The sequence below is a fragment of the Macaca thibetana genome, chromosome 11 (genome assembly GCF_024542745.1).
Source record: "Macaca thibetana thibetana isolate TM-01 chromosome 11, ASM2454274v1, whole genome shotgun sequence".
Taxonomy (NCBI): domain Eukaryota; kingdom Metazoa; phylum Chordata; class Mammalia; order Primates; family Cercopithecidae; genus Macaca; species Macaca thibetana.
In genome coordinates, this window is record NC_065588.1 from 47,969,768 (window position 1) to 47,995,264 (window position 25,497).

At 40.1% G+C, this 25,497-nt stretch overlaps 1 protein-coding gene across 5 annotated transcripts in view; it reads left to right on the forward strand.

The window, feature by feature from the left end:
* Positions 1-212: 212 nt before the first annotated feature.
* SCN8A (sodium voltage-gated channel alpha subunit 8) overlaps positions 213-25,497 on the forward strand; it is a 213,119-nt gene continuing 187,834 nt past the window's right edge. For 4 of the 5 annotated variants that reach the window (XM_050748710.1, XM_050748713.1, XM_050748709.1 and 1 more), the window contains exon 1: positions 213-620. The gene's annotated coding sequence lies outside the window, so the exon portion shown is untranslated. Of the gene's footprint in view, positions 621-1,167; positions 1,308-25,497 lie in introns of those variants that run through there. The other variant, XM_050748711.1, reaches the window with a different exon arrangement.

The following is a 25,497-nucleotide window of genomic DNA, read 5'->3' on the forward strand; positions in this document are numbered from 1 at the left end:
GATGGTTTCATGAATGTACACATATGTCAAAATTGTACAATCTAAACACATGCAAATATACTCCAGTAAAGCTAATTTTAAATGTATTGTAGAGGGCACATTATGTGATAAGCATACCGTGTGCCAGGCTGTGTTAGCAATGTGTGAAGTGCATTCTCCCCGTTAATACAAACAAGAAGTTTATCAGGTTGCTACTGTGACTGTTTCCTTTTACAGACGAGAACATTGAGGTCTGGAGAGGTTGTTACACCCTCTTTCCCTCTTGTGATTGGTGGTAGGAAAATATTAAGTAGAGGAGAAGCACAGTAAAGTGCCAAGAGCTCTGGCACTCCTTACCTAGATTCTGGAGTGAGGGTGGAGTGAGTGGTTGAAACGCTCATGCCTACTTTATAGATGGACAGACTGAGGATCGGAAAGACTGAGGTGGCCTGGGGGCTGTCAGGGAGGCAGCGCCTCCCCGCTCCTAGCAATAGGTCCCTGTGGGCTGAAACACGAGCCTCCACCTGCCGCTGATTGACTTGATTTTTTCAGTGGGCCCAAGATCCTGTAAATTGAGTTCCCTGTGCTTTTGGATGTCAGAAACTTCACTGAGAGCGGCACTGCTGCGGGGCAGGAGAAAGGTAAGACTTGGCACTGACGTGGGCCACGGAGCACGCGAGTCACCACGACAGCTTTCGGGTCTTGCCGCCCGGCGCTGGCCGGGAGCCAGCCGGCGTCTCGCGGCGGGTCCCGGCCCTCAGCCCGCGGCCCCTCCCGGCGGCTCGGCGGGGGTGTCGCGGAGGCGGACCCGGGGACGCTCGCTGGCGCTCCCGGGCGGCGCCCCCTGCCGGCGCCCTGCTCCCTCTTGCCCCTGATCAGCTCCCGGCGGCGCGGGGACGCGGGCCTGAGAGCCAGCGGGCGGGCGGCGCGCTGCGGGCGAGCGGGCGAGCGGGCGCGCCCTGCAGGGGTAGGTGGGCCGCGGGGGCGCGGGTGGGCGGGCGCGAAGCACGGGGGCGGGGGCGGGGGCGGGGGCGGTGGCGCGTGCGGGCGGGGGCCGGCCCGGGCAGGGGGAGCGCGCGGAGGGGTCGGCGCGGGGGCGGGGCGGGCGGGGGGCCCGGCGAGCGGGGCGCGCGCGCGGTGGCGCGCGGCGGGCGCGAGTCATCAATTATGCAAGGAGTCGGGCGGCGCGGGGGGCGGGCGCGGGGAGCGCTCCAAGATGGCGCCCACCGCAGTCCCGCCCGCCGCAGCCTCGGCACCTTTGCAGTCCGGCCGCGCCTCCCGGGCCCCGCGTTAGGGCCGCCGCTGCCTCCCTCGCCGCCGCCGCTGCCGTAAGTCGCCCCAGAGCCCCCGCCCTGGCGCTGCTTCCTGCCCTCCGGGTTTCCCTTCTCACCTCGGGACCCTTGAGCGGGGCTCGCCCATCTCCAGTCAGGGGCTTTGCCGCAGAGTGCGCGGCGGGGCTTGACGGGCCGTGGAGCTGGGGTTCTGCTCTCCTTGTTTTGGACGGGTGTTTGGAAGTCTTGCTTCCTTCTACCGTGTGTACCGGGGGTCTCTTAGGACAACTGAGGACCACCAGTCTCCACCCCGGACACCCTGCTCTCTCCGTCTCGGCTACAGTGAGGGACACGGCCCGTCCTTGGTGCCCCTTCCGCGGTGCAGCCCCCCACCCCTCCCCCAGTGCCGGGGCAGAGTTGGGGCCCCTAGCCGGCTTGCACTGGGAAGGGCAGCGCTGTCGGGATCTTCCTACAGCTGCCCCTCAGCTCTACCCCTCCCCCATGTCTTACTGCATCCTTCTCCCTCACCCGGCTTCACATTGCTAAAAACTGCAGAAGCCAAGGGCTCCTGGGTTCTTCCGGCAGCCAGCGCTCCCGACTCCCTCTGTCCTTTACTCGGATGCATTCGTCCCCCTCCCAACAGGGTGCTCTGGGATTGTGATGGGGGCTCCCGGGACCTTCCTCGGCAGGCTAGGATCCCTGCATTTGGAAGCACATCACTTTGAGAATATCGCCTTCCCCCATCCCACCCCCACCCCCACCCCTATGCCACCCGATGCAGAGCTTGTTCCTCTCCTCTCCCTCCCCCACCTTACCATCAGCAGCAGCACCCTTGGCTTCTTGTTAGCGTTGGGGTACAGGACTGTTTGCCCAGCTCCGTGGGCTTGGACCCTCCTTTCTAGTTCTCACTTGGTACCTTGGGGCACCGCAAAGCCTCTGCAATTTCTCCTGAGAGCTCAGCTCCATCCCTTCCGTTGCCAGCAGCAACCACCAGTGGAGACTTGGCTAACTTTCCCGGGGTTAGCCAGGACTGTCAGACCCTTTCAGGGGCCCCAGCTTCGAATTGGGATGGAATGGGAACCATTTTTCAGCCCGATAAATAGGATTCTTCAAACCATGCATTGCATCCAACTACTCCACCCTATGCCCTCTTCCTCACTTACACTGCAGTTTTTGAAGCATGGGGGAATACATTTTATGTGCGGAGATTCCAAGATTCTGCATCAGCGTTCATAATAAATGGATGTCATCTGTTTGGGTGGAGGGTAGAAGAAACTTTGGATTGCATCTGGCTAAATTCAGGGGGAGGGAGAAATAATTAGCATGGAGCAAGCTCTGCCACACAAGGAAAACTGCTTTTCATGCACAGTGGGCACCGGAGAATCAGGGATGGAAGCAGGAAGTGTGGGTGGGGGCTTTGGGGGTAAAGGGGGAGAGTGCTTTTTATAACTGTTTTCTCAAGTTTGAACCTGGAGAGCCTTTAGAGAGAGGTAGCAGTGTGTTAGGGCTGGGGGATGTTTTAGCTTTCCAATGGAGATATCGGGTGTGGTAGGTTTTTCACTATCTCAAAATCCCTCTGCACTTCTCTTTTCTCCACGTGCATTAGAAGATATGGCGGGGGGGATATTGTGCTTTTTTCTCAAAAAAAATTTTTTTTTATTTGTAATGCAAATGGCTGGATAACATTACCACACGGTATCATCCTGGTAGGAATCTTGGGGGAATCAGACTTAAAATGCTGAAAGCTTTGTAGCACATTACATGTAACCTGGTTCTTGAAATACTGCAGCATTTTTCTTTGGAACTCATGACCCATAAGGCCTTCATTTCTCCCTGAAAGAGGATTTGGTTGCTGGTTGGTGGGGTGGTGGTTGTGGGTAGTGATCCTTTGGTGTTCAGCACGCATTCCCTGTCCTAGAAATTGAGGTCCTCCCTGGAGAGGGCTGCAAGCATGTTCCGTGTTCTCCGAACATCTGATTCAGGGTATATGTAAATGTGTTGTGTTTCTGAGTAGAGCTTGTGGTGGGTATTGCAAAGCAGTTCATAATGGTGCAGGTCAGTTATTGGTTTCTTGGCTTCAGTTTGAGCAGCTTTGGTTTTCATTTGGGGTTTTGTAAACTTTTATCAAAATCCTTTGAGGATTTTGTTTTCAATTAATAAAGGATAATCAAGTGGAATACAGCATCCTTAAAAACAACCATCTGGTTGCTGTTGTTTTCCTTGTAGGACCCTTAACAAATTTTTCTCCTGGTCCAGCTTTGGGTTGCCTCTGTTTAGGCTTGTACTCGGGTTTCTTGCTGTGGTGCTGAAAGGACAGTTCCCCGACCAGTCCTGCGGCGAAGTGCACACACGCTGGACATGATTGGGTTTTTCTTTGCTTTTTATTATCAGCAGACTTTCCCATGGATGTGTATGTACATGCGCAGCTGGGTTTGTACTTGAGGTTGAAGGCCTAGTTATCATATTTTATTACTCCCACATAGCTCTTCATTTTGGCTGTCCCTCATGGAGACAATGTTTTACAGGCTGCAACAGATCCATATGTAAGCCATAGTGACATTTTGCTGACTGCATTATTTCAGCACACTTCAGTCATTTCAAATAGCAAGCAACTGTTAATATTCTTGGTCTCCACAAGAAGTAATCCGATAGCTGACTAAATTAAATTGGATCAGAAGAGCATCTTCTGTGGGTTGATTTGAATAGTGAACTGGGCAAGGCACTTGACACAGCAGAGGTATTACTAAAGTAGATTTGTCCAAAAAACTATTTTAAAATCATAAAATAGGAAGGAGGCCATACAATTCACTTGGTACCACCTCCCATCCAATACAGGAATCTCCTTTATGGGAGATCTTTGCTTTGAATACATCCATTGGTAGGGAACTTACTGCCACATAACGTAGCTCATTCCATTTGGATTCCACTGTGATCAAAGTATTTTAATCTCATTGAAAAGGTAATATACATAAAGTTGAAAGACACATAAATTGGGGCTATATCAGGGCAAATGCCATTCTTGTGCTTGTTTCCAGGAAAAGATTGAGAATTATTGTTCTGTAGAGAATATACAAGAAACGTGCACTTAGTTGAAAAGAATGCAAAAATAGAGACATGTCCACCTAAAGCAAGAAAAACATTCTGTGAATGGAAAGAAAAATAATTATCTTTAATGTGCTGGTATTATGTAACAAATTGTTCTAGAAGGCACATGCTTGAATTAATGAATATTCAATTCCTATGGATTATATTTAAGGACAATAAAGCTATACTATAAAGTGTTAAAAATCCAAAGTTTAAGGCCGGGCGCGGTGGCTCAAGCCTGTAATCCCAGCACTTTGGGAGGCCGAGACGGGCGGATCACGAGGTCAGGAGATCAAGACCGTCCTGGCTAACACAGTGAAACCCCGTCTCTACTAAAAAAAAAATACAAAAAACTAGCCGGGCGAGGTGGCGGGCACCTGTAGTCCCAGCTACTTGGGAGGCTGAGGCAGGAGAATGGCGTAAACCCGGGAGGCGGAGCTTGCAGTGAGCTGAGATCCGGCCACTGCACTCCAGCCTGGGCGACAGAGCAAGACTCCGTCTCAACAACAGCAACAACAACAACAGCAATCCAAAGTTTATCCAGAGTGAGATCAGTTACCATAATTATAAAAATACATACTTATTGCAGAAAAATTTTAATATATGTAAAAACAGAGGGAAAAAGTCGTCCCTAGTTTTACCATCCTTACCATCTTTGCTTCTACCATAAGCAAAACAATTATCTGTGTTTTATTATGTTTTTCCAGTCTTTTTTATTTCCCATAGAGAGGGAAAGAAGCACTTGTAAAGTTATCCAGAATGACAGTATTTTAAAACTGAGCCCTTTAAGCTCTTAATTTTATAGTTCACTAGCTAGTCATTTAGGGACTTAAACAGATTGTTGTATTTCAATTTACCTTTTTCTTAATCCTTTAGAAATGTTCCAAAAAAACTTTAATGTGAAAGAATTCACTCATAGAATTGGACTTCTATAAAGTCTCTTTGTTTGTATTTAGCACATTAACTGAGGAAAAAATAAACCTTTTCTTAGTCAATGAATCAACAAATAGTCTCACTCCGCACCTACTATGTATAAGGCACTGTGCTGAACACTAGTACAATGCCTCTCTAAGCTGGTGACCACCAGCTTGAAAAGTAATACTGTGCTCAAAAACTGTGGCTATTAAAGTGTCGAAGGAAACAGAACTTTTACTCTATAAGTTTATTAATTGCTGAAATGTGTGGCAGTCTGTTAGGGCCAGCCCAGTGATTTAACCTAAAGAAGAATAGTTTGTGCAAGAATGGGAAGTAAATGCAGGCAAAGAAAAGACAAAGAAGGTTTCTGGAAAAATTATCCCTTTGTGAAGTTAATAGAGACACAGCCAGGACATGTATTTAAGTACTATGTTAGAGATTAAGGTGAAATGAAAATGCAAGAAGGTTGCTATAGTTACACCATTGAGAAGAAAATGTCAGAAGCAGTATGGGCTTTGGAATCAGACAGAACTGGATTCAAATCCTGACTCTGCTAGCTTTGTTACCTTGGGCAAGTTATTTAATCTATTGGAGCTTCAGTGTTCCTATCTATAAAAGTGGGAATAATAATACCTACGTTGCAGGGTATTTGTGGGGATTAAATGAAATCTCTGTTTCCTTATGGTTTCTGACACGTAGTGCTTAATATATATTAGCCCCTTTTCCTCTAGGGATTTGGCTGCTTAATGTGTATTTATATATGTATTTGACATGGTATATATGTACTGTATTGAATTTCAGTAGTCTGAAAAGCAGACGGTTGCTTTATCTTCAGTCTGGCATAGAGGATGGAACCCGTAGGTACCCTAACTTGGATGGACATTGCTAAGAAAAGTTTTACTGCACAATTGCTCTGCTGGCTTCCACCAACACAGTGCAAATGTGGTTACCAAAGTAACTTTTGCGTTGTCCATTCCCAAACTACAGTAGAATAGGACTCTCTACCCAAAAGGAATGCTTTGGCACTCTCCAGCTGGCAGGCAGCTGGGCTGTTTTTAGCTGTAGCCTGGGATCTGAAGGTGAAAGGGACTCAAAGGCTGAGGCCTGCCTTATGCTGACTTGAGCTGGATTTTTACATTGTGGTCAGTGATTATACGTGTTTGGAGTTGGTTTTGTCTTCAGCACCATTTTACGTTTCCCCACTGTATAGTCTTTGAACTGCTTTATTTGTATGGGTCTCATAGGTGACCTGCCACCTTTGGTAAATGTTACTCTGTGTTTGTCTATTTATAAAAACTTTCAAAATCCTTCTATCAGTCGATTGAGAAGGAGGTAAGGCAAATATCCTACCCACTTTATAGCTGAAGAAACTGAGTATCGAAGAGCTTAAGGAAGGAAGTTGTCCAGGCTAAGGACTATCTACCTGGTGTAGTGGAGACTGGTACCTAGGTTGGTCGACTCATGTTTAATGACTTTTTTCTACTAAATGGTGTTATATTCTGATGTTCATATAACCAAGTAATGTGAACAATTTTAGTTTTATTTTAAGAAATTTTCATTAACCTAGGTAGCTAAACATATCTCAGTGAGTGGGCATAATGAAAGATTCTGGGATAGACAGAGGGAGGGCAAAAGTGCCTTTGAAGGAAAGCATTTTGGAAGCAGGAAGGATGAGGGGAAATTAACAGAAGATGTATCAGTAAGTAGAATATGGTTGAAAACAGGAGGCGCTGAAGTAACACTCTTCTGTTCCTTCTGCAGCTATCCTAGCTACTTTTAAAAAGGTCATATCTTGGTGTCTGCTTATCTTTCTCTGTGTCTCTTTCATGTAAACACATATAGTTGGCTATTCATGAAAGCTCTCCCATTGCCAACCGAGGTTGTAACCAGGACTGTAGGGAATTATGACCACTGTTACCTGGACTTCTTTGCTTATGCAAGGCTGAAACTGGTGTGAGACTCAGAGAACAGAATATGCTGGGGATTGGTGATGGGTGCGGGCAGCAAGTTGGGGCCAAAGAAGTTCTGGGAGGACTTTGGGCTAGAAGTACTACAAAGGTAAAAGAGGATAACAGTTAAGATTTTCCTTGGGTATATGGAGATGTATCATACTGAGGAGAATAGAATGAAATAACAGCCAGAAGCCTGAGAGTCTGAGAGGTCCTTTTAGTTTGGTACTGAAGCTCTCTTGATCCTGGAAGGAGTTGATTGGGGTGGGTTGACTAAAATAGGCAATGGAGAGATTTGGATCACTTTATATTCTCTATTGATGGTAGGCATCCTGTGTTCACTGGGCGTGTCCCAGGATCTGGAAGTGGAAAGCAATGAACTCCCTCAAAAGGCACATTCACAGGCTCCTTTCATATTCAGCTGATTAGTGCAGTTTTTGTGTAATAATTTTTTTTGGGTTCCTGGGGAGTAGGAATGTTAGAGAAATGTGGATGCTTACTTATCCAGGGATGGATCATCAAGCCGGTGAATTACACAGTTATTTATTTTTCTCCTTTTTCCTCCATTATGAGCACTTAACTCATCATTAGCATTTCTACCAGCGTGAACTTTGGAAGGGAGAAAAAGCCAAAATTAAAATGTTACTTTTACTTTTTAGATAATGATTGATAAAGGAAGAGATGGCAACTACTTCGTCAATGAAAAAGCACCTCATATTTGATCTATTCTTCTCTGTTTATTTTAATAGTATAGACAGTTGAAGGCCGAGCCTCTGCAAGTTTAATGCCCACTGCAAGCTGGTGTAAATAGCATTTTTCTTTCATTTTACTGAGCAACAACCCTGTAAACAAGTAGGGTTTAATTTATTATATATTTAGCTCCTTGTTTCAGGATTAATTCCTTAATTAAGGATAAGGCAACAGGCTTTTGTGTTACATTCACTACTGTCTTTTTATCTTAGCAGGAAGCTGAATGCTTTTAAATAAAAAAAAATTGATGCATTATTAAATTGCAGAAAAAAAAATAAATCAAGCAGGTTGCAAATGAGACTGGTAGGGCATTCTCAGAGGTCAGAATACCCAGAAATCACATTTGCTACAGACTTCTCAATTGGATTTCCTATGATTTGGTGAATACTATAAAGAGGCATAATGCCTTGTTTGTAGGAAAGATGTCTTGAAGATAATTAGTCATTTTTTAAGATGAGTATTGTAATAGGGAGGGAAGAAAGTGTTTGGAGTGTGAAGAATCATCATAGGGAGAAAGCAAAAGAAGGTGAATGATAGAGTGAAAATGGGCAAGGGGATTTGGGTGTGAACGTGGGGAACTGCTCATATTTTAAGAGTAGGTATTCACTCCCCTCTGACAATTCTTTTGGGTACACCTCCATGTTACTGAACCATATTCTCATCTGCTGGACAGGGCACAGAACCTTAGGAAGGTGGTTTTTGTTGTTGTTTAGTTTCATTTTATCCTTAGCTCTGCTAGAACTTTGCTGCAAATTGCTTTCTTTATCTGATCTCTGCATTGAGAAAACTGGATAATATTTTCTTGCTTTATGGAAAAAAATGTAGTAATATTCTTAAACGTTTCTTTCATTTCCTCTTGATTTTTAGTCACATAATATAAAAACATTTTCTCAGAAGGCTCTGTTGACAGTTTCTCTTCCATTCTATGTCTTGAAATATTTGTTTGAATATTTAACAGAGGCACAGAATTCAAAAATCAAAAAGTTCGAAGTTAAGTCTTCTTTTACTGTCTCCTAGTCATGCAGTATGCACTCCATAATAGCAGTTACTGTTACTAATTTCTCTTGTAATGCTTCCTGCATGCATACATACACATATACGTATTATCTCCCCCTGCTCCTCACACAGTTATTTCCATTGTCTTTTAAGGAAGACTTAAAATAATTTGGGGATTTGGACTCTCATTTTAGATCATCTTAGATCAATTAATTACCCCTTTTCCTTAAGAAATACATGATCCCTCTGTTTTATTTTTCTTACTAAAATTTATATTCTAATTTCTTGGCTTATTTAATGTACGAAGTTTGTTTGGGCTGAAGCAGCCTTTCCTACTAACCTACATTGCTTTTAGAGTTTTCCTTATAGAATTATCTGTTAAAAATAAAAGTGCAGGGGGAGACATAGCCTTGAGAACTATTGGTTCATTGCTGTCTGTGAGTGAACTCTAAATCACCTGTCTTGACCACATCAGTCAACAAATATTTAGCAAGTAGCAACTATGGGATATGTAAAAGATAGATAGACATTATGTTCTAGGAACTTATTTATTTTGTGAAATAAGTCATAAACACAAAATATTAAATAAGAAAAGATTTTCACAATGGTTGATGATTAAAAAGTTGAAAAGGATTTATTGCTAAATAAATGGTATAGTTAATAAATTGATTTTTTTTTAGGAAAGAGAGAGCATTTCAAGCTGGTATGATTAGAGACAGGTTGATGGAAGAAGCATGATTTGAGCTGGGCTTTACAGAATGGCTGGGTAGAACAGTGTGAGCCAAAGTGAGAAGGCAAGAATGTACAAAGTGTTTTGGGGGAGCAGTGAGAATCTCCTTGTGGCAGATAAGCCTGCAAAGATAGGATAGAGTTAGCCAAATATTAACGACTTTTTGAAGTTTCATTCATGACATGGAGAATGTAGAATTTCGAGAGTATAGAGTGACAGATGATCGAAGCTATGCTGTTGTGTTTTAGGAATACTGGGCAGCAGTCTAATTGGATGGAGTAGAGCAAGGAATAGACATCTACTTAGTTGGCTCTTTGATTTGTCCCAGCTGTGTAGTGATGAAGGATTGGAGTAGTGTAGTGGTGATAAGGATGGGAAGGAAGGAAAGTAAATATAACTTTGTATATGTGTGTTACATGGATGTGTATGTTTAACATTTTTTCTAATGTAAGAAATAGTTTATAGGAAGACTCAGCAGAACTGTGTGTAAATGTGTGTGTTTAACATTTTTCTAATGTAAGAAATAGTTTATAGGAAGACTCACTCAGTAGAACTCAGTGAATGACTTTACATGGAAGAAAGGGAGAGGGAATAAAGATTATTTTATTTTATTTTGAAGATTAGAGATAGAGAATCTCCTATTTTGAAAATCTGGAGAAGTATGTTCTGTAATACATGGTAGTCTGATCCATAGCATTTTGGTTAACAAGCTCTCTTTATTTCTAATTTTCTAATTGTTTCTCTGCAGAGGGTTTTCTTAAGCTTTTAATGTTATTTCTTGTAGGAAAACCTGAATCTTCTGAACTTTATTATCTAAGCTCTCACTGATAAAGATGATTGAATCTTTGTTTGTGGGTCTCTACCCTTGTTTTGGAGTTTTACAGTCTGTCCATTCATAGACACTTAACTTGTCATTTTCCTTGGCATTCTCAACTAACCTTCAGTTTGGAGGATAAAGGAACAAGAATTCTGTACCTTTTTATAGACTTGGTAAATGACTCTTCTGTCCTTACCAAAACTCAGTATATTTCATTTTTTGATCATTTGTTTATATTCCATGTACTTCATGACAGCCATAGTATTTGAAATTGCCGGCTGAGTTAAAGTTAGTAACTGAAAGAATTCTAGTAGGTGAAAGCAGAGGGAAAGAAAAGGCCTTATGAGCCAGTGATGTTGCATTCTGTTTCAGGTACTGAATCTTAGGCTATCGATGAAAAATGTCAGACTTGACTTACATGATCTTGGTATAGCTGGGGTACAAGACGGTGACCAGAGGGCCCTAACGTACAACTTCAGTATACAGTGGTAACTTAGAGCAAAGGTGGAGCTCAGGGAGCTTGGGTTCTGCTACTGCCCTTTTTCCTCAGAAATGATCTTCGAATAAGAAAAAATAAAGGGTTATTGGATTGTCAGAACATGGACATCAAAATAACAGAATACACCAAGAAAAAAAAAATCAGAAATTTAATGCAATTTAAAAATCTCATTTAATTTGTTAAAATTATTTTCTTCTTACCACAAAAGTTACTGAGTTCTTGCAAAGTCCATCACATTTACCACAGTTTGCACTCAGACATTTGGCAGAAGTCCCCATGGTTTGCTGGGGAACCAGTGGAGCAGGCACAGTTCATGTACAAGATGTTAATAAATTTAGCACTCTATTTAGGGGTGTAAAGCACCCTTACAGTAATTCTATTAGGAGATTCTCTGTGCAATCCCATTATAAGTGCATACCTTTCTCCTAGTTTGAATGCCCAAAGTAACAGTAATTAAGAACTGTTATACAATAGCCTCTTGGAAAGGCATTCTTAAGGTAGCCTGGGATGAGGAAAGTCCATAAAGACCACTTAACTGAATGACAGCAATCTGTTTTATTAATCTGGATGTTCTCATGCAAGTAATATTTTAGTAGACCTATAGATTTTTATTATTTCTTAACCATCTTTTTGTTTGTGTGATTTCTTCTTCCTTGTCTCTAGAAATGCAGGAGAGGGTTGTGTAAAACCCAAGAAAGGTTTTACTAAGTGCATAGACTGAATGATTAAGTAGTGTAGTAGGGAAACAAAGTACAGTGATCATATGAATGTTTCACTTACCTAAGGAGGCCTTTTTTTTTTTTTTTTCTGACTCATGCAGGAAATGTCACCCATAAGTGCCCAGGGGTAAGACTTATTTTGGGATCTTAAGGTAGACTTCTGGCATTAGAAATTGCTCAAAAGCTTTGTAGGTCAAAGAAAATAAATTCATCTTTGTGTTATGAGTGGATATCAAAGATTTGCTATTAATTAGATATGAGTGTTTTCCATTTTAATTTTAATTAGATTAAAATTAAAGTCTGACCCTTGGGGGCTGATGTGCTTCGTTCCTAGCTAGTTGCCTTGTCTTTCACCTCGCACTTCTCCACAGGCTGCCTGCTGGTTCCAGTGCTGAGGCTCGGCAATCAAATGGGGATGTGACTTATCTGCCCCACTTGGGCTCTACCCTGGAGCCCTATCTTTGCCAAGGGTGGTGCTCAGAGAAAGGTGTTTTTTTTTTTTTAAAGAGCAATATGTTTAATACTCAATGCAGTCTGTTGCAAAATCTCAAGGAAAAAAACTCATTCCCAGAGATGAAGGAGTGTGTATGTTTCTTTTCTAGTCAGGATGCTAGAACCATTAGCTCCTTATAGGCACTGCTTCTGTTTATATGGATGTTGAGTTGTCAGGCCTTTCCAGTTTTTTTTTTTTTTTCCCTTCCATGGTTTAATCCTAGAACCTAGAAAGAACTCTTTTTTTGTGGGAATTGAATGCTGACTTTGGGAGTGTTAGGAAAAATCCAGTGTGGATCTGTAGAGTTCAGAGCATTGGTGCTCAACAAAGGAATGATAAATGTTTGAGATTATGGATATGCTAATTACCCTGATCTGATCACTGTATATTATATGAATTGAAACATCACTATGTACCCCATAAATATGTACAGTTATTATGTGTCAATTAAAAATAAAGTGAAGGTAAAAATTTGAGAAAGTTGGTAGCACAAAAGGCCAAACATTGTGTGATTCTATATATGTGAGGTACCTAGAATAGTCAAATTCACAGACAGAAAGTAGAATAGTGGCTATCAAGGGTTGTGAGAGGCGGGTAATAGAGAGCTACTGGTTAAGGACTACAGAGTTGCAGCTTGAGAAAATGAGATTGTTCTGGAGATTTATAGTGATGATGCTTGTACCACAATGCAGGTACTTAATGTTACATACCTGTATACTTAAAAAATGGTTAAGATGGTAAATTTTATGTATATTTTACCACAATCAATCAATCAATATAAAACAAAAAATAGATTATGGATGCTAGTCCAGATTTTGGACAAGAGGGTATGTGGTGTTTTTATGGCCAAAATATAGGGACCAGAAACCCCGCATTCTCTAGTTTGGCTTTGGGCCAATACACAGTGCCCCTGGGACAAGCAGGTACTGTTTCCTAGTTGGAAATACTACATTTCCATAGTATTCCTGTTAGAATACTACAGCCAAATAAAGCACTACTTCCTTCACAAGAATAAGCTCAATAAAACTAATCTTTGAAAAGATTTTGAAGTTCTAGCTCATGAATGGCAAAAATTATTTTCCTTTTTTTCTTTCTTCTTTATCTACCCGAGATAGTATTTCATTTTTCCCTTTTAACATTTTAAACAGGTTTTGTTTTATTTTTTCTTATTTAAAAAATTTTACAAACAGTAAAATTGAAACAAATCTTGGTGTACAGTTCTGCATTTTTACACATGTATAGATTCATGTAACCATGCCACAATCAGGATACAGAACAGTTCCATTACCCCAAAACACTCCCTCCTGCTGTCCCTTTGCAGTCAAACTTTCCCTAATCCCCAGCCCCTGGAAACCTGATTGGTTCTCCATTCCTGTGGTGTTACCTTTTCCAGAATGTCATAAAAGTAGAATCATACTACACTATATAACCCTTTGAGACTGACATCTTTTGCTAAGCATAATGCCTTGGAGATTTAACCATGTTGTTATATTTTTCAATTGTTCTTTTTTATTGCGGAGTAGTAGTGCATATAACTGTTCCATTGCATATAACATTGTATATAACAGTTTGTCAACCTGTTCATCTGTTGGAGAACATTTGGAATATGTCCAGTTTCTGGTGATTATGAATAGTGCTGCTGCAAACATTCATGTACAGGTTTTTGTGTGACCCTGCCTTTATATTTCTCAAAGCTGATCCCGAAGAGTAGGATTGCTGGGTAATATAGTAAGTGTATGTTTACCTTTATAAGAAACTACCAAAATGTTTTTCAGAGTGGTTATACCATTTCGCATTCCTAACAGCAGTGTATGAGAGTGCAGCAGCATATGCGAGTTCAGGTGCTCCATATCCTCATTAGCACTTGGAATTGTCAGGTTTAATTTTTTTTTTTTTTAATCTTAGCCATTCTAATAGGTGTGTAGTGGTATCTCATTGTGGTTTCAGCTTGCATTTCTGTAATGGCTAATGATGTCTAACATCTTTTCACGTGCTCTCTGTGTACCTTCGTGAGGTGAAGTCTTTGGCCCATTTAAAAAAATTGGATTGTTTGTATTCTTACTATGAGTTTTGAGATTTTTGTTTTAAAAAATTTGTTTTTGAGATCTAAATCTTTTATCAGATAACTTACATGGGCATATTTTCTCCTACTGTTTAGCTTAGCTTTTCTTAATAGTGTTTTTTGTAGAGCTAAAGTTTTAAATTTTGATTTAGTCCGATTTGTCACTTTTTTTCATTTATGGATCGTGCTTTTGATGTCATATATAAGAACTCTTTGTCAAATTCAAGATATTCCTGGTTTTCTGTTACAATTTTGTGTAGTTTTGCATTTTACCTTTAGATCTGTAATCCATTCAAGTTAATCTGTGTATTAGGTATGAGATTTAGACCTAGATTTATTTTTATTTTTTTTGCTAATAGATGTGCAGTTAACTGAGCACCATTGTTGTTGAAAAGACTATCTTTCTCCTGAATTGATTTTGCACTTTTGTCAAAAGTCAATTGCCTATATTTATGTGGGTTTATTTCTGGGCTCTCTCTTCTGTTCCATCAGTCTGTGTGTGTGTCTGCCCCTTCCTCAATACCACACGGCCTCTTTTTTTTTTCCCAGGTTTTTTGTTTGTTTGTTTGTTTTATGATTTTTTTTTTCTTTTTGAGACGGAGTTTCACTCTTGTTGCCTAGGCTGGAGTGCAATGGCACGATCTCAGCTCACCACAACCTACGCCTCCTGGGTTCAAGCAATTCTCCTGCCTCAGCCTCACAAGTAGCTGGGATTACAGGCATGTGCCACCACGCCTGGCTAATTTTGTATTTTTGCTTTTTAGTAGAGGTGGAGTTTCTCCATGTTGGTCAGGCTGGTCTCGAACTCCTGACCTCAGGTGATCCGCCCGCCTTGGCCTCCCAGAGTGCTGGGATTATAGGTGTGAGCCACCGCACCAGGCTCCAGATTTTTTGTTGTTGTTGTTGTTAGCTTTTATTTTAGATTTGGGGGTACATGTGTAGGTTTGTCATATAGATAAATTACGTATCACCGGGGTTTAGCATACAGATTATTTTGTCACCCAGGTTATAAGCATAGTACCTGATGGATGTTTTCTTGATCCTCACCCTCCTCCTAACGTCCACCCTCAAGTAGGCCCAGGTGTCTGTTGTTCCTCTCTTGGTAAATATGAGTTTTTCATGTTCCTAAATTAGCTATTCTATTGTCATAGCTTTCTTTTTTTTCCTGTAAGTTATTGGGGTACAGGTGGTATTTGGTTACATGAGTAAGTTCTTTAGTGGTGATATGTGAGATTTTGGTGTACCCATCACCTGAGCAGTACACACTCAACCATATTTGTAGTCTTTTATCCTTCACCTTCGTCCCCAAAGTCCATTGTATCATTCTTATGCCTTTGTATCCTCATAGCTTAGCTCCCACATGTCAGTGAGAACACACGATGTTTGGTTTTCCGTTCCTGAGTTACTTTACTTACAGTAATAGTCTCCAGTCTCTTCTAGGTCACTGCAAATGCTGTTAATCCATTCCTTTTTATGGCTGAGTAGTATTCCATCATATATATATATATATATATACACACACACACGCACACACATATATATACACACACACACATATATATATGTGTCAATCACAGTTTCTTTATCCATTTGTTGATTGATGGGCATTTGGGTTGGTTCCACAATTTTGCAATTGTGAATTGTGCTGCTATAAACATGCATGTGCAAGTATCTTTTTTGTATAATGACTTCTTTTCCTCTGAGTAGATACCCAGTAGTGGGATTGCTGGATCGAATGGTAGTTCTGCTTTTAGTTCTTTAAAGAATCTCCACCCTGTTTTCCATAGTGGCTATACTAGTTTACATTCCCACCAGCAGTGCAGAAGTGTTCTCTGATCACTGCATCCACGCAAACGTCTACTGTTTTTTGATTTTTTGATTATGGCCATTCTTTCAGGAGTAAGATGGTATCGCATTGTAGTTTTGGTTTGCATTTCCCTGATCATTAGTGATGTGTTGAGCATTTTTTCATATATTTGTTGGTCATTTGTTTATCTTCTTTTGAGAATTGTCTATTCATGTCCTTAGCCCACTTTTTGATGAGATTGTTTGTTTTTTTCTTACTGATTTGTTTGAGTTCATTGTAGATTCTGGTTATTAGTCATTTGTCAGATATAGAGATTGTCAAGATTTTCTCCTCTGTGGGTTGTCTGTTTACTCTGCTGACTTCCTTGTGCTGTGCAAAAGCTCTTTAGTTTAATTAAGTCCTAACTATTTATCTTTGTTTTTATTGCATTTGCTTTTGGGTTCTTGGCCATGAAATCCTTGCCTAAGCCAATGTCTAGAAGGGTTTTTCATTGTTATCTTCTAGAATTTTTATAGTTTCAGGTTTTAGATTTATTCCTTAATCCATCTTGAGTTGATTTTTGTATAAGGTGAGAGATGAGGATCCAGTTTCATTCTCCTACATGTGGCTAGCCAATTATTCCAGCACCATTTGTTGAAAAGGATGTACAATCCCTACTTTATGTTTTTGTTTCCTTTGTCAAAGATCAGTTGGCTATAAGTATTTGGGTTTACTTCTGGGTTCTCTACTCTGTTCCATTGGTCTGTGTGTCTGTTTTTATACCAGTACCACACTGTTTTGGTGACTATGGCCTTATAGTATAGTTTGAAATCAGGTAGTATGATGCCTCCAGATTTGTTCTTTTTGCTTAGTCTTGCTTTGGCTATATGGGTTCTTTTTTGGTTCCATATGAATTTTAGAATTGTTTTTTCTAATTCTGAGAAGAATGATGGTGGTATTTTGATGGGGATTGCATTGCATTTGTAGATTGCTTTTGGCCGTGTGGTCATTTTCACAATATTGATTTTACCCATCCATGAGCATGGGATGTGTTTCCATTTATTTGTGTCGTCTATGATTTCTTTCAGCAGTTTTGTAGTTTTCTTTGTAGAGGTCTTTCGACTCCTTGGTTAGGTATATTCCTAAGTTATTTTATTTTATTTTATTTTATTTTATTTTCGGCTATTGTAAAAGGGGTTGAGTTTTTATTTTATTTATTTATTTATTATGTTTTTTGAGACAGAGTCTTGCTCTGTCGGCCAGGCTGGAGTGCAGTGCCACAATCTCGGCTCACTGTAACCTCTGCCTCCTGGGCTCAAGCAGTTCTCCTGCCTCAGCCTCCCGAGTAGCTGGGATTACGGGGGTATGCCACCATGCCTGGCTAATTTTTGTATTTTCAGTAGAGACGGGGTTTCACCATGTTGGCCCGGCTGGCCTTGAACTCCTGACCTTAGGTAATCCACCCGCCTTGGCCTCCCAAAGTGCTGGAATTACAGGCGTGAGCCACGGTGCCCGGCCAGGGTTGAGTTCTTGATTTGATTCTCTGCTTGGTTGCTGTTGATGTATAGAAGAGTTACTGATACATTAGTCTTGTATCAGGAAACTTTGCTGAATTCTTTTATCAGTTCTAGGAGCTTTCTGAAGGAGTCTTTAGGATTTTCGAGGTAAATGATCATATCGTCAGCAAATAGTAACAGTTTCACTTCCTCTTTACTAATTTGGATGCCCTTTATTTCTTTCTCTTGTCTGATTGCTGTGGCCAGGACTTCCAGTACTATGTTGAAGACGAGTGGTGAGAGTGGGCATCCTTGTCTTGTTCCAGTTCTCAGAGGGAGTGCTTTCAACTTTTCCCCATTCAGTATTGTGTTGGCTGTGGGTTTGTCACAGATGTCTTTTATTACATTGAGGTATGTCCCTTGTATGCCAGTTTTGCTGAGAGGGATCATAAAGTGATGCTGAATTTTGTCGAATGCTTTTTCTGCATCTATTGAGATGATCATGTGATTTTTGTTTTTAATTCTGTTTATGTCCCTGTATCCCTGATATGAAACCGACTTGATCATGGTGGATTATCTTTTTGGTATGTTGTTGGATTCGGTTAGCTAATATTTTGTGAAGGATTTTAGCATCTGTGTTCATCAAGGATATCAGTCTATAGTTTTCTTTTTTGGTTATGTCCTTTTCTGGTTTTGGTATTAGGGTGATGCTGGCTTCATAGAATGAATTAGGGAGGGTTCCTTCTTTCTCTGTCTTGTGGAATAGTGTCAAAAGGATTGTATCAATTTTTCTTTCAGTGTCTGGTAGAATTCTGCTGTGAATCTTTCTGGTCCTGGACTTTTTTTATTGGTAATTGTTAAATTACTGTTTCAATCTCGCTGCTTGTTATTCGTCTGTTCAGGGTATCCTAATTCTTCCTGATTTAAGCTAGGAGGTTGTATTTTTCCAGCAATTGATCCATCTCTTTTAGGTTTTCTGGTTTATGTGCATAAAAGTATTCATAGTAGCCTTGAGTGATCTTTTATATTTCAGCGATGTCAGTTGTAATATCTCCTGTTTGGCTTCTTATTGAGGTTATTTGAATTTTCTCTCGTCTCTTCTTGATTAATCTTGCTAAAGGTCTATCAATTTTATTTATCCTTTCAAAGAATTAGCTTTTTGTTTCATTTTTGTATTTTTTTGGTTTCAATTTCATTTAGTTCTGCTCTGATCTTGGTTATTTCCTTTTATCTGCTGTATTTGGGTTTTATTTGTTCTTGTTTCTCTAGTTCCTTGAGGTGTGACCTTAGATGTCCGTTTATGCTCTTTCAGTCTTTTGATATAGGCGTTTAGGGTTATGAACTTTCCTCTTAGCACCGCCTTTGCTGTATCTCAGAGGTTTTGATAGTTTGTGTCATTATTGTCGTTTAGTTTGAATAATTTTTAAATTTCCATCTCGATTTTGTTTTTGACTTAATACTGATTCAGAAGCAGGTTATTTAACTTCCATGTATTTGCATGATTTTGAAGGTTTCTTTTGGAGTTGATTTCTAGTTTTATTGCACTGTGGTCTGAGAGAGTGCTTGATATAATTTCAGTTTTCTTAAATTTATTGAGGCTCATTTTATGGTCCATCATATGGTCTCTTGGAGAAAGTTCTATGCACTGTTGAATAGAATGTGTATTCTGTGGTCGTTGGATGGTTCTGTATGTATCTGTTAAGTCCATTTGTTCCAAGATATCGTTTAAATCCGTTGTTAAATGGATTTATAGTTAAATCCATTGTTTCTTTGTTGACGTTCTGTCTTGATGACCTGTCTAGTGCTGTTAGTGGAGTATTGAAGTCTGCCACTATTACTGTGTTGCTATCTCATTTATTAGGTCTATTAGTAATTGTTCTATAAATTTGGGAGTTCCAGTGTTAGGTGCATATATGTTAAGGATTGTGATAGTTTCCTGTTGGACAAGGCCTTTTACCATTATATAATGTCCCTCTTTGTTTCTTTTAACTGCTGTTGCTTTAAAGTTTGTTTTGTCTAATATAAGAATAACTACCCCTAGGCTGGGGGCGGTGGCTCATACCTGTAATCCCAGCATTTTGGGAGGCAGAGGCAGGCAGATCACCTGAGGTCAGGAGTTCGAGACCAGCCTGGCCAACATGGCAAAACCCCGCCTCTACTAAAAATATAAAAATTAGCCAGGCGTGGTGGCGGGCGCCTGTAATCCCAGCTACTCGGGAGGCTGAGGCAGGAGAATCTCTTGAACCCGGGAGGTGGAGGTTGCAGTGAGCCGAGATCGCGCCACTGCGCTCCAACCTGGGTGACAGAGCAAAACTCTGTCTCAGAAAAAAAAAAAAGGAATAGCTATCCCTGCTCACTTTTGATGTCCGGTCATGTGAAATGCCTTTTTCCACCCCTTTACCTTAAGTTTATGTGAGTCTTTATGTGTTAGGTGAGTTTCCTGAAGTCAGCAGATGGTCGGTGAGTTCTGCAGTTTTGTATCCTTTAAGGGGAGCATTTAGGCCATTTATATTCAATGTTAGTATTGATATGTGAGGTACCGTTGCATTCATCGTGCTGTTTGTTGCCTGTGTAGTTTTTTTTCTTGTTTTTTTGTTTTTGCTTTTTAACTTGTATTTTTGTTTTATAGGTCCTGTGTGATTTATGCTTTAAAGTAGTTCTCTTTTAATGTGTTTCCAGGATTTGCTTCAAGATTTAGAGCTCCGTGTAGCAGTTCTTGTACTAGTGGCTTGGTAGTGGCGAATTCTCTCAGCATTTGTTTGTCTGAAAAAGACTGTATCTTTCCTTCATATATAATGTCTAGTTTCACTAGATACAAAATTCTTTGTTGCTGATAGTTGTTTTGTTTGAGGAGGCCTGAAGATAGGGTCCCAATCCCTTCTAGCTAGTAGGGTTTCTCATGAGAAATCTGCTGTTAGAATCTGATAGGTTTTCCTTTATAGGTTACGTGATGCTTCTGTCTCACAGCTGTTAAGATTCTTTCCTTTGTCTTCCACACTGTCTTGATTACTGTAGCTTCACAGCAAGACTTAAAATTGGGTAGTGTGACTTTTCCATCTTTGTTCTTTTTTCAAAGTTGTTTTGGCCATTTTAGTCCTTTTGCCTTTGCATGTAAATTTCACAATCAGCTTTTATACCTGCAAAAACTGCTGGCATTTTGATTGGAACTGCATTAAATCTATAAATCAGTTTGAGAATTTATGTCTTAACTGTATCAAATATTCCAGTTAATCAACATAATACATCTCTTCATTTACTTGGGTAACATTTTATTTCTGTCATCAGCATTTTATAGTTTTCAGCCTATAGATTCTGCACGTTTTGTTAGGTTTATACCTAAGTTTTTTTTCTTTTTTTTTTTTTTTTGAGACAGAGTCTCTCTCTGTCGCCCAGGCTGGAGTGCAGTGGCGCAATCTCGGCTCACTGCAAGCTCCGCCTCCTGGGTTCACGCCATTCTCCTGCCTCAGTCTCCCAAGTAGCTGGGACTACAGGCGCCCGCCATCACGCCCGGCTAATTTTTTTGTATTTTTAGTAGAAACAGGATTTCACCGTGTTAGCCAGGATGGTCTCGATCTCCTGACCTCGTGATCCGCTCGCCTCGGCCTCCCAAAGTGCTGGGATTACAGGCGTAAGCGGTACCCGGCCATACCTAAGTATTTCTTAAACTAATATTTGTTTGTTTGTCTGTTTGTTTGTTTTCAGATGGAGTTTTGCTCTTGTTGCCCAGTCTGGAGTGCAATGGTGTGATCTTGGCTCACTGCAATCTCTGCCTCCTGGGTTCAGGCGATTCTCCTGCCTCAGCCTCCCAAGTAGCTGGGATTACATGCACCACCATGCCTGGCTGAAATTTGTATTTTTAGTAGAGACGGGGTTTCACCATGTTGGTCAGGCTGATCTCGAACTCCCTGACCTCAGGTGATCCACCCATCCCGGCTTCCCAAAGTGTTGGGATTACAGACGTGAGCCACACCGCACCTGGCCTAATGTAAATATTTCTATTTTAGGTTTCAGTTTCTAATTTATTTCTTGTATATAGAGATATGATTTTTTTAATGTGTGAATTTGTATCTTATAACCTTGTTAAAGTCACTTGTTCTAGAAGCTTTATTATAGGTTCTTGGAATTTGCTATATAGATAATCATAGTCCATGAAAAGTGATGGTTTTATTACTTCCTGTCTAACCTGTATGGCTTTTCTTTCTTTCTTTTTTTCCCCATTTTTACAGACTTCCAGTAAGATATCAAATGTCGGTAGTGAGACTGGACATCCATGCCTTCTTCCTGATTTTAGGGAAAAAGCATTCAGGTTTTCACTATTAAGTATGATATTACCTCTTAGTTTTTTTGTTTTGTTTTGTTGTTTTGTTTTCGAGACAGGGTGTTACTCTGACGCCCGAGTTGGAGTGTAGTGGCACAAACACAGCTCACTGCAACCTCTACCTCCCAGGCTTGAACGATCCTCCCACCTTAGCCTCCCGAGTAGCTGGGATCACAGGCACATGCCACCACACTTGGCTAATTATTTTAATTTTTTTGTAGAGACAGGGTTTTGCCATGTTGCCCAGGCTAGTCTTGAATTCCTGAGCTCAAGTGATCCATTCACCCTGGTCTACCAAAGTACTGAATTATAGGCATGAGCCACCATGCCCTAGCTGCTAGTTTTTGTAGATTCATTTTACCAGATCGGGTAAGTTCCCTTCTATTCCTAGTTTACTGAGAATTTTATCAGGAATGAATGTTGAATTTTGTCAAATGCTTTTCCTATATGACTTGATATGATCATATGATTTTTTTCTTCTTTAGTCTGTTAATATAATGAATTATATTAGTTTTCAGATATTGAACCTGCCTTGCATTTCTGGGGTAAATGCCACTTGGTGGTTATGTATTATCCTATATTGTTGGCTTTGATTTGCTACTCTTTTTTTTTTTTGAGATGGAGTTTCACTCTTGTTGCCCAGGCTGGAGTGCAATGGTATGATCTCAGCTCCCTGCAACCTCCGTCTCCTGGGTTCAAGTGATTCTCCTGCCTCAGCCTCCCAAATAGCTGGGATTACAGTCACCCACCACCATGCCCTGCTAATTTTTTGTATTTTTAGTAGAGACGGGGTTTCACCATGTTGGCCAGGCTGGTCTTGAACTCCTGACATCCCATGATCCAACCGCCTCAGCCTCCCAAAGTGCTGGAATTACAGGTGTAAGCCACCATGCCCAGCCAATTTGCTAATCTTTTGTTGAGAAGTTTTGCATCATCTGTGTTCACTAGGATATTGGTCTGTAGTTTTGTTTTTTTCTTGTCCTGTCTTTGTTTAGTTTTTGCGTCAGGATAATACTGACCTTATAACATAAGTTGGGATATGTTCCCTTTAACATTAAAACATATTTTCGGAAAAAGATTGTGTAGAATTCTCCAGGGAAACCATCTGAGCCTAGGGTTTTCTTTGTGTGAAGGTTTTAAACTATAGGTTAGATTTTTCTAATAGATATAGAACAATTCAGATTGTCTTTCTTTTGGGGTGAGTTTTGGTACTTTGTGGCTTTCAAGGAATTGGTCCATTTAATTTTTGTTGTCAAATTTATGTGTATAGATTTGTCTGTAGTATTCCCTTATTCTTTTAACATCTATGAAGTTTATGGTGATATACTTTCTTTTGTTCTTGATTTTGATAATTTGTATATTCATTCTTTTTTTCCCTTTGGCTACAGGCTTATTAATGTTATTCATCTTTTCAAAGAACCAGCTTTTCCTATATTGATTTTCCTCTATTTTTCTGTTTTCAATGTAGTTGATTTCTGTTCTTTATTTTCTTTCTTCTGCTTTCTTTAATTTACTCTGCCTTTTCTGTTTTTCTAAGGTGGAAACTTGGATTGTTGATTTGAGACCTTTCTTCTTTTCTAATATAATCTCTTAATGCTATACATTTCCCTCTAGGTACTGTTGTCACTGCATTTTACAAATTTTGATACGTTGATTTTTGTTTCCCCTGAGAGTTTCTCTTTGACCTATGGATTATCTAGAAGTATGTTGTTTGGAGTGTTGGGAGATTTGTCAGTGTCTTTGTTTTATTGATTTCTAGTTTATTCCATTATGATTAGAGAATATACTTTTTATCATTTCAATATTTTACAATTTGTTAGGGTTTGTTTTATGACCAAGATATGGTCTAGCTTGGTGACTGTCCATGTGTACTTGAAAATAATGTATATTCTGTTGTTAGGTGGAATATTCTATGAATATTGATTATATCTATTAAAGTTGGCTGATCGTGGTGTTTAGTTTCTCTGTATCCCTGATTATTTTCTGTCTACTTGTTTTATTGATTACTAAGAAAGGAAAATTGACTATACTTGTGGATTTGCCCATTTTATCCTTAGTTTTGTCCATTGACTATACTTGTGGATTTGTCCATTTTATCCTTAGTTTTGTTCGTTTTTATTTTGTATATTTGAAGGTTCTTTTGTTAGTTACATACACATTTTGGATTGTTCTGTCTTTTAGTGAATTGACTTTTTAAAATCATTATTTAGTATCTCTATCCCTGGTAATTTTCCTTGCTTTGAAGTCTACTTTATCTGATATTAATATAATCATCCTGTTTTTCTGTCGGTTCATATTTTCATGGCATTTATTTTCCGCTTTTAACTTAAAATACATTTTTCTCTTGAACTAATTTCAGATTTATAGAAAGGTTGCAAAAATAGTAAAGAGAGTTCTTGTATTTTCTTCACCCAGCTTCCCCTAATGTTAGCATCTTATGTAACAATGATACATTTATTAAAACTAAGACATTTGCATTGGTATAATACTTCATTAGGTAAGCTACAGACTTCATTTGGATTTCACCAAATTTTCTACTAATGTCCTTTTTTCTGATCCAGGATCCGGTCCAGGATACCATGTTGCATTTAACATTCTTTTATGTTTAACCTACGTATATCATTGTATTTAATGTGGGTTTCTGGTAGATAGCATATTGTATGTTCTTTTTTAAAAAAAAAATCCATTCTGACAACGTCTCTTCTTCTTATTATTTTTTTAAAAATTGTATTGTGGTAAGAACATTTTACATGAGATGTACCCTCTTAACAAATTTTACATGTACAATATAGTATTGTTGACTATATGTTCAATGTTGTACAGGAGATCTCCAGAATTTATTCATCTTACTTAACTGAAAGTTTATGCCCGTTGATTAGTAACTGCCCATGACAATCTCTTTTAATTGGTATGTTTAGACCACCTTCATGTAATGTAGTTATTAGTATGTTTGGATGGTCTATCATTTTATTATTTGTTTTCTATTTGTTTCCTTTTCCCTCTTTTGGAGTATTTTTAATATTCTTTTTTTTTTTTTTTTTTTTTTTTTTTTTTTTTGAGATGGAGTCTCGCTGTGTCGCCCAGGCTGGAGTGCAGTGGCCGGATCTCAGCTCACTGCAAGCTCTGCCTCCCGGGTTTTTACGCCATTCTCCTGCCTCAGCCTCCTGAGTAGCCGGGACTACAGGCGCCCGCCACCTCGCCCGGCTAGTTTTTTTTGTATTTTTTAGTAGAGACGGGGTTTCACCGTGTTAGCCAGGATGGTCTCGAACTCCTGACCTCGTGATCCGCCCGTCTCGGCCTCCCAAAGTGCTGGGATTACAGGCTTGAGCCACCGCGTCCGGCCTTTTAATATTCTTTTTACTGTTTTCATTATATAGTTATTTTAGTGTAGCACTAGGAATTACAATATACACACTTAAGTGTTCAGTCTACTTAGAATTAATATATTACCACTTTAAGCAGAATATAGAAATGTTAGTACCACCGGGTGCAGTGGCTCACACTTACAATCCAAACACTTTGGGAGGCCAAGGTGGGCAGATCACTTGAGCCCAGGAGTTTGAGACTAGCCTGGGCTACGTGGCAAAACCCTGTCTCTACAAAAAATACAAAAATTAGCAGGCGTGGTGGCTC